General features: G+C 29.8%; 1 protein-coding gene across 1 annotated transcript in view; it reads right to left on the minus strand.

The window, feature by feature from the left end:
• The window catches only part of LOC117181456, a 141,126-nt gene that overhangs the window by 2,038 nt on the left and 129,277 nt on the right, over window positions 1–9,811 (minus strand). The window lies entirely within an intron of this gene.

Below are 9,811 nucleotides of genomic sequence, written 5' to 3' on the forward strand. Positions count from 1 at the left end.
TATATATACTAATATATGAAATAATAGGTTTATTCAAATAAAAACGTGAAATTTGTAAAAAATAGTGCATGTGCCTTTCTTTTCAATGTTATAAATCAAGTTAAAGATTAAGTAATATTAAACTTGACGGTATAGACATCCTTAAAGCAAGGGATTGACTACTACAAATGTTGATGTACATGTTGATGTACATCAACATGTACATAACTCTCGGATTCTGTCCACTCGGTCTGTTGGCTAGCGCAGTTTCTCAGTTTACATGGCGAGAAATGGATGCGACCCCTGTCTGAAAGCACCAGTAGCATAGTGTTCCCGATAGATCCCCCCCCCCCCGATTTTTAGCTAAGGCTATTTTCAGAAAACCCTAGAAATTGGACTGAAACCGAGGGATCGGAGTATTAAAATTTAAGAATTCATAAAATTTAAAAAAGGGATTTATATATATAAACGTTACACCGGTATATGGTTACACAACTAACTCTCGCTTTAAAAAAAAACCCCAAAAAGCGTTACATCATATGTGACCGCTCCCTGAACAAACATTACAAACATTACACGAAAATACAAGAATTTTTAACTAACAGTTGCCATTTTTTATCCAAAAAGATACAATTTTTAACAAAAAAGAGTAATTTTCATAAAAAAATTTACATTGTAAAGCTTGCGATAATATAATTAGGAATTTTTTTAATTTATAGATTTAATACAACATTTTAAAATAAACGGTGAATTTCATTTTTCAATCTTCAAGAATGTTTTTTTTAATTACGTTGGAAATACGTTAGCCGTACGTCAAATATTTTATAATATAGGGAAAAGATTTTCAAGCCTGCGACAAATAAATATACATTTTTATAATTTATAGATTCAATAAATATTTAATAGAAAAGACGGACTGATAAAATAAACCGAACAGACTGATTAAATCAGTCATACTGACTGATCATATCGGTCAAAATGTCCAATAAAATCAGTTAATTCACATTTTTTATGTCAGTTAAGCCTTTAAAATCTTAAAAATTGTGATGAAAACTGTAAAATCAACTACAGAGTTCATAAAAACTCGTCAAAATCATTCCTGTTTAATTAGGACTACATTTAATCTTACAATTTTTTTAATTCAAATACAAATATTTTTCTTTTAACGATTTGTGAATCTGATTCGTGCTTGATAGTACTAAAAAAAAAATTTTGTTGCGAATATTTACTTTGCAAATATCGTTGGTTCGTTTTTAACAATATTCATGGCCCGATCAAAAATCTGAATTTTCGGATAATGGGAATCTAGAGGGACTTTATTCAGTATAGTCTTACAGTATTTACATACAAAAGATTGTTTTGACAGCATCTATTTCCTTAAATATTAACAAATTTAAGATTTACTTCGAAGTGTACTCATTTTTTATTCAAATTTAATAAATATTCAAATAATTATATAAAATCCTGTGTGTTTCGTTCTGGATATCGATTCGACTAAAATTATATTGAAATTTAGTTTTACTCTCGAGAAGAAACATGTAACGAATTTATTTCAAATTAACAAATATAAATCTATTTTGTAGATTTTTCTATGATCAAGTCTGAATATATCTCTAACTAAATAAAAATATTTTTTGACGAGTTTTGTTGAAATTTATAGTTGATTTCAGAGTTCTCGTTAGAACTTCTAGGATTAGAAAGTCTCAACCAAAATAAAAATAAGTGAAATTACATACCTAACATTAGAATTTGTTTTAAAATTTTTATAATTTTCCAGATTTTAATTCATATAATTTATCGCGTGACAAGGGGAATTAAGGTCTCGAAAATGTATGAAAACGTGCGTAACCTTACATGTAAACATTTAATTTATCCGAATTATTTATTTCTAGTGAACATAAAAATTTGATTAATAAAATTAATAGAAAAGGCCCATCGATTATTCTAACAAATTTTATAAACGTCACGTTTTCATAAAATATTATTTAGTAGATTATTTAGTTCAAAAATAGCTGACTACAAATATCTCTACATATTATTCCGAAAGAAAATAATTTCCATACAAACGGAATCGATGAATCAAATTGTAAAGAACCTTTCCAGGAATAGAATGAGCTTTTCTGAATTGAAATTGAATGAAAATTACGACCTTTGCTTAAAGTGGACCCAGATGGAAATATTATATATACATATATATTGTAACCTATGGGTTTTAGCCACAGTTAACTTGTATAACAACTTAAATTGTTATAATTAATTTTATTAAGATTTGTGGTTGAGCATGGAGGATGAATGAGATTTTATGCTCTGTATAATAGTGTTTTATTGAGTAAATATTCCTATTCTAATTTTACATTTTATTTTTCCCTATGCTAGATTAAATTTAATAAAACAACTCTTTGGTTGATGCCGTAGTAAAATCATATATTGATATGTATGCAAAAATAAATATATCAAATGTAAATGTTCCTTCATATCTACTGAGAAAAAAAGATAATGTGTGAGGTCTCCTAAAGTTACGTACGAAATCCGACTCAATTAGGTCATGCTTTTACGAAGTAGTTTTTTCTCGGACACACACATACACACACACAGCACGATCCTATAAACAAAATAGCGATGACAGTCATAGGGAAGAGGGCCTAGCGAGCACGGGGTTTTAGACCGTTTGAGTTAGTACGAGTCTGGCTTCACAGGAGAGAGCACGAAATAAATGATTGGACTTTTTAATATATTTCATAGTGTTCTCTTTTAATACACCTGCTTCCATATTTTCCAACACCATATGCGTAAAATATCGGTTTTTCCGTATTCAAAGCTTTAATAATTTTTAAATTCGTAAATGTAAGCCGTAGCTAAATAATCTTTTATACGGAAGACACTACGAGTATGTTCGCACGCTGTTTATATTATAGACCTGAGTCGAGTCGCTCTCAGACTACAGGCACTCGCCTACCTGATTTACGAGGATTAGGACGAGGGAAGGCAAAGTATTGCGGTCATAGCCCGACTCGCAATATTACCTTCTTAAGTGTACCCCCACCATTGCTACCCCTCACTTGCCTCTATTTTGAAATTAGTATCCATTGTACTTATAATCCCTTTGTATTCGCAATGCTCATTCATAGAATGTCTATATGTTACTCTAATTTGTAAAGCTCAGAATTTAAATTTATTATTTTTTGAAGACCTTTAAACTGGGAATTAAAAACTTCGCAAATTTTACCATTTTTAACGTTTTCAAAGTGAGATTTGACTGCAATTTCTTATGTATCAATCTGAAATAATTTTCGCGGAAACATTTTCTATGAATTTAAATTGATGGAACTACTAATGCTTTTAATTTGAAATAAAAAAATTTACCATATAAAGATTCTAAAGAAATTGAGTTTCACAAACACAGAATTTGAAATTTATAAAGCTTACACGCTACTAAATGAAAATTTGGCCAATCTTACTATCTTATATACAGGGTGGACACGCTGGGGCCTACATACATGGCGATCTGAATCCTACCCGAATTGCACAACAGCAAGGGAGAAGCCATTATACAGGGGGATTTTCATATTTCGCGCCTTTAAAATTGCATTCGGATCGGCCATTCGGTCAAGTCCGTGCATCTTCGGATCAAGTTTATCAGTTTCCATGGTTGCGTTCGAAACTTCAAATGGATACAAGTATTAAAACAACATAGGTTATGTTCCATAGTAATTACATGTGTACCAAGAAGTAAACATCAATTATTTTCCGTGCCAATAACATTATGAAATGTCTGCTGAGTGACAAATACTATAAAATAGTAATAATATTCTGCGATCCCAATGGGCGAAGAGTGAATTGTGTTTAACGCTTATTTGCGGCAAAAAACGTATGTTATGAACGTAGAGAATATGTATTAAGTAAAGTAAATAAAATATTACATGCGTAAACTTTAAATTGACATTACCTATATTTACTTACAGCGATTAGGACAAACACGTGAATCCGAACATAACCTCGAAATAATGGCAGATCGGCCCGGCTTGTTTATTATACTTTCGATTGTTTATTATTTGCCAAAGAAATGTTTTGTAGTTTTGTATGTTTATTACTGGCAGTCTCGGCAGTAATAATTTAAGCAATAATTACTCAATAATAATTTAACAAACATGAATTATTAATAATTTTAATATGTAACACTTTATTCCTGAAATTAATAACTGATTTCTATTGTTTTTTTTTCACATATCGATCATAGATGAAATACACATCAGGAAATGCAGATGGATTTTGTGTATTTCAGCTGGTTCATTTCAATGAACGTCATTGAAAAACCATTATCTCTAGGCCTTATACCAAGACTGGGGATTGAGCAGCCTAAAATTAATTAAAATTCAATCTGATGGTATAGGTGTATCAAAAAAATATCTCGAGGTAATTTATCTTGTCTGAATTTTAATTAATAAAATATTTAGGGATTCTTTTTGTTTTTTACAAAATGTTTTCTCTAGATCTCATCCTAAAATTCTGTTTGATCAACCAATAAAATAAATTAGAGACTCGTTGGTGATCGAATTGTATCAGAAATAAATCTAGACAAGATATTTTAGGCTAAAATTTTTATTCCATTTTTTATAAATTATTCTATTTTCGAAAAATGCTATCTCTGGATCTGATTTCCAAACTGGCATTCAATCAGCCTAAAATTAATTCTAATTCATTTTGATGGTATAGTTTTATCATAAAGATATCTTGAAGAAATTTAACTGTCCTAAATTTTAATTAATAAAATTTATCAGGGATTTCTTTGTATTTTCGAAAATGTTTTCTCAGGATCAAATCATAAAATTTGGTTTGGTCAACCATTAAAATAAATTAGAGACTCGTTCGTGATAGAATTATATCAGAAATAAATCTAGACAAGATATTTTAGGCCAGAATTGTTATTCAAATTTTCTTTCAGAAATTATTCTCGAGATATCCTCGAGATATCTTTTTGGTACACCTATACCATCAAAATGAATTAGAATTAATTTTTGAGGCTGATTGAATACCAGCTTGGAAATCAGATCCAGAGATAGCATTTTTCGAAAATAGAATAATTTCTAAAAAATGGAATAACAATTTTAGCCTAAAATATCTTGTCTAGATTTATTTCTGATACAATTCGATCACCAACGAGTCTCTAATTTATTTTATTGGTTGATCAAACAACATTTTGTAAAATACAAAAAAATCCCTAAATATTTTATTAATTAAAATTCAGACAAGATAAAATATCTTGAGATATTTTTTTGATACACCTATACCATCAGATTGAATTTGAATTAATTTTAAGCTGCTCAATCCCCAGTCTTGGGATAAGGGCTAGAGATAATGGTTTTTCAATGATGTTCATTGAAATGAACCAGCTGAAATACACAAAATGCATCTGCATTTCCTGATGTGTATTTCATCTATGATCGATCTGTGAAAACAAACAATGGAAATCAGTTATTAATTTCAGGAATAAAGTGTTACTTATAAAAATTATTAATAGTTCATGTTTGTTAAATTATTATTGAGTAATTATTGTTTAAATTATTACTGCCGAGACTGCCAGTAATAAACATACAAAACCACAAAACATTTCTTTGGCAAATAATAATCAATCGAAAGTATAATAAAATAAACAAGCCGGGCCGATCTGTCATTATTTCGAGGTTATGTTCGGATTCACGTGTTTGTCCTAATCGCTGTAAGTATATGTAGGTAATGTCAATTTAAATTTTACGCATGTAATATTTTATTTACTTTACTTAATACATATTCTATATATTCATGACATACCTTTTTTGGCGCAAATAAGCGTTAAAGACAATTCACTCTTCTCCCATTGGGATCGCAGAATATTATCACTATTTTATAGTATTTGTCACTCAGCAGACATTCCATAATGTTATTGGCACGGAAAATAATTGACGTTTACTTCTCAGTACACATGTCTCACTTCATTATTAATTAAACACTTTTATTATTTGTAATTACTATGTAGCAAAACCGATGTTGTCTTAATACTTGTATCCATTTGAAGTTTCGAACGCTGACATGGAAACTATGATAAACTTGATCCGAAGATGCACGAACTTGACCGATTGGCCGATTCGAATGCAATTTTAATGGCGCGAAATATGAAAATCCCCCTGTATAATAGCTTCTCCCTTGCTGTTGTGGAATTCGGGTAGCATTCAGATCGCTACGTATGTAAGCCCCAGCGTGTCCACCCTGTATTATTTAGTTTTTTTTGACGTTTCCTTTTTAAAATCAATGGACTTTATTACTTTGAATTTCAAAATATTGTATAACTAGTTCTAGTTTGATTCAATGTACATATTAATAGAAGAATTACGTTTAATCACGAAAATAATTAAAACGTTAAGAATAAACCTTATTGTAAATAGTGTTTGTAACCAAATATTTTGTAAACAAATACAAATTTTTGACAGTTATGCATAGACAAAATTCGGTTTCTAAATTAAAATGAGAATGAATAATAGCACTGCGAACTAAAATTCACTCTGTGAAAATTCCTGGAATATTTTATAATTAATTCATTTTTATTATCATTTGTGACTGACTGAGACATTAAACTTAATCTCAAGCTATTTAAATGGAAGAAACGAATTCCTTGTATTTGAATATCTAAAATTTTTAATTTATTCATCTAATTTGTTTCTGAAACTAGAAATTGTTATATTTTACGCTATTTTATGATAATTTATTTTTTCAACGAAAAATTCCTCCTTTTGGGATCCGTGTCATTGCCCCCCCCCCCCCCCATGTCATTTAATAATAACGTGAGACGATGAAGTATGTTGAAATCTTACTTCATTTTCAACTGAAGAAGATGAGTTCTCAACGACAAATGTAATAGTTGATATTTTAGGCAAGAAAATATTGTCAACCAAAAAGTTATTTGCACTTTCTTCTTTTTCAGCCGTTCAATATGCTTAAGCAGTTGAAAAATTTGATTTCAAAATCTTCGAAATCCTAAATTTTGTTGAAAATGTTTTTTAAATCATTATCATTTTTTGAATTCTTTTTAAACTTCTTAACAACTCCTTTTTATATTATTCGAGTTTACCATAAAACTTTTAATAAATCCTGCAAAATTAAAATAAGCTGTTAAAATCTTCCATATTATTTTCGGACAATTTTGGAAATATTTTTAAATCTTACTAAATATATTCTTAAAATTATTTTTAAAAAATAATCATTTTTAACTTTCCAAATTTAAAATAAATATCGGTAAATTGCAAAATAAATAAACTATAAGTTTCATAAATTGTACAGATCGAATGTAAAGAAAATAATTCACGCTCTAAGTTTAAATGCACTAAATTGAATAATGAAACAACCAATCTGGAATTTTTTTAAAATTATATCATTTTAAGTAACTTTCATTGAAAAGCATTAAAACTGGAAAGATTTCATTTTTTCCCTGAACACTTTATAAATTAGTAGTTAAATCCTTCTTATTTTGAGTTACCACATATTAATCATTGTTCAATAGTTATTTATAAATACAAATTTGCTTTGAAATGTTATTAAATATTCATTTAAAATTATGTTTTTTAAAAGAAAAATCATTTAAAAATTATACAGGAATCTTAAGTATCATAGTTTTGAATCTCTTAAAAACTCTTTTTATTTAAAACTCTTAAACTTTTTTTAGGAATTCTGTAAAAAATAATTTATGAAAGAAAAAAAAATAAATATTTTTGCCATAAATTCTTAATCAATCCTGCAATATAAAAAAATATCTTAAAAGTTTCTGATTTTTCGAAAATAGTGTAATTTTAAATGAAATAGTTTAATATAAATATTTTTGAGAAGTTTCCACCAAGAAAAATAGTCTTCTAACTAGAAGCAAGACTTTTTAATACACGATTTTGTATCCAAATAATAAAATTTTCAAATAAAAAAAGTGCAAACATCAATGAAATATTTTAACTATATGTTTAAAGATCAATTTTTGAAATAAACGACCTTTCGAACTGAAAATATTTAAATTTGCAATCAAATTAATTTTTAACTACGAAATTTAATTTTTATTCAAGAAGATTAAGTTTCAACAAAAACACAACCAATTTTCTACAAACTAGTTCCGTTTTTCTCGGAAGAAATTAATTTTGAACTAAGTAAATTAGTTTTTAACCAAAAAATATACTAAAATATAGTATATATTATTTTATATATATATATATATGTGTGTGTGTGTGTGTGTGTATATATATATAATTTTATAACTAAAAAGACGAATATTATACAAAAAAGTTGAAACAATTTTAATTTTATTAAAGATTTTTTGTAATCTTCGAATTTTAGAGTTATAAACTCCATGGGAAACTTCTGAAATGGAATCAAAAGGGACAACAGCTTAATTTTATTGCGGGAATCCTTAAATATCTCAGCTACGCCAGTCTACGAAGATATAATCCCAGGCGTGAAAAAGCAACCGAGGGGTAACGCGCGGGATGCAATGGTGGGGGGTAGCCTTAGTAGGTCATAGTGCGAGTCGGGCATTTGCCGGTATTGCTTATGGCTTTATTTGCTATAATCCGGATATTTCCAGGTCTGCAGGTACTGCCTCTACAATTTTATTCTTTTAAAAGGGAAAGTCTTTTAGACTCAGGCTTTATAGAAATATTCTCTTGCTTCGCATCGAGATTTAAAACTTTTCTTGACCAGATTTAGAGAGGTATACTCTCATCTGCCCATAAAGAATTAAGGTTCTCAAAACAAGCCTTCGTATTTCAAAATCCAACTTACTTGACCAAGGTTAATGGGTCTACCACGCCTTGCTCTTCGTTTGATTTAAGAAATTATATTTTAGATAATAGTTCAAATTCTGGCTATGCAGCACTTTGCCATAAAATCTGAAATTTTCTCAAATAAGACGTTTCTCGTCTAAGTATAAATTGCCACTATGGGACTTAGAAAAATTTTCATTTAATCTTGGCTTTTTTCGCCTAAGTCAATTCAGTCCTCTGGACTTGAAATAGTTTTCAAAATTTTATCAAAGATTGGACGTTTTCCGTCAGAGTTCAAATAATGTCCTTTTTTGGACTTAGAAAGTTTTCTATAAAATGGCTCTTAGAGCCCAAAATCAGAGTTCCCGGAGGTAAAATTAGCTAAGTATAGCGTATAAAAGGTAAAAGCGGACTTCGAAAAAGATTACTCTTGGAACCGGGTACACTAGGTATACTAGCTTCCGCCTCAGAGTTCTTTTTCTCTTACTAATATTCTGTAAACTTAGGTTTTTAGCCTAAGTTAGCACAATATTAGAAGATACTTGAGGATGGTTAGTCCTCAAGTTCCGTTGCGTCTTCTACGCAACCCCCCAACTGTCTATTCTGGGTCCAGAGCTGCCAGATCGTGGATGAAATTTACCCCCACCATACCTACTGTTTGGGAGCCGCAAAACAGAAGATGCATGATTACCACTGTGAGTTCGTATGTAAGCCGAAAATGCGCGATTCGACTTCGGAGTTCTGCTATACGATGATTGCCGATCTGAAGGCTTCGGAAGACTTCGGTGGTCTTCTATTTATATCTCGGTCCCCATTTGAAAGAAATTGAAGAAATTGGCAATTTGGATGTTTTGCGTGATTCTTAATTTCATGCATGCGTCGATATTCAGGTTATGTTTTCCAGGTGTACATAGTATGGATATTATTGTTATTACACACACACATACACACACACACACAAATTTGTCATAAGGACAACCGCAGGATTGCGCCGGGAGCGGGTGCTAATCTGAAAAATTGCACCCGCTTCCAGCGAAATCGCGGTAAAATTTCAGCCACAA

This window comes from Belonocnema kinseyi, chromosome 10, assembly GCF_010883055.1.
Source record: "Belonocnema kinseyi isolate 2016_QV_RU_SX_M_011 chromosome 10, B_treatae_v1, whole genome shotgun sequence".
In the NCBI taxonomy this organism is placed as follows: Eukaryota; Metazoa; Arthropoda; class Insecta; order Hymenoptera; family Cynipidae; genus Belonocnema; species Belonocnema kinseyi.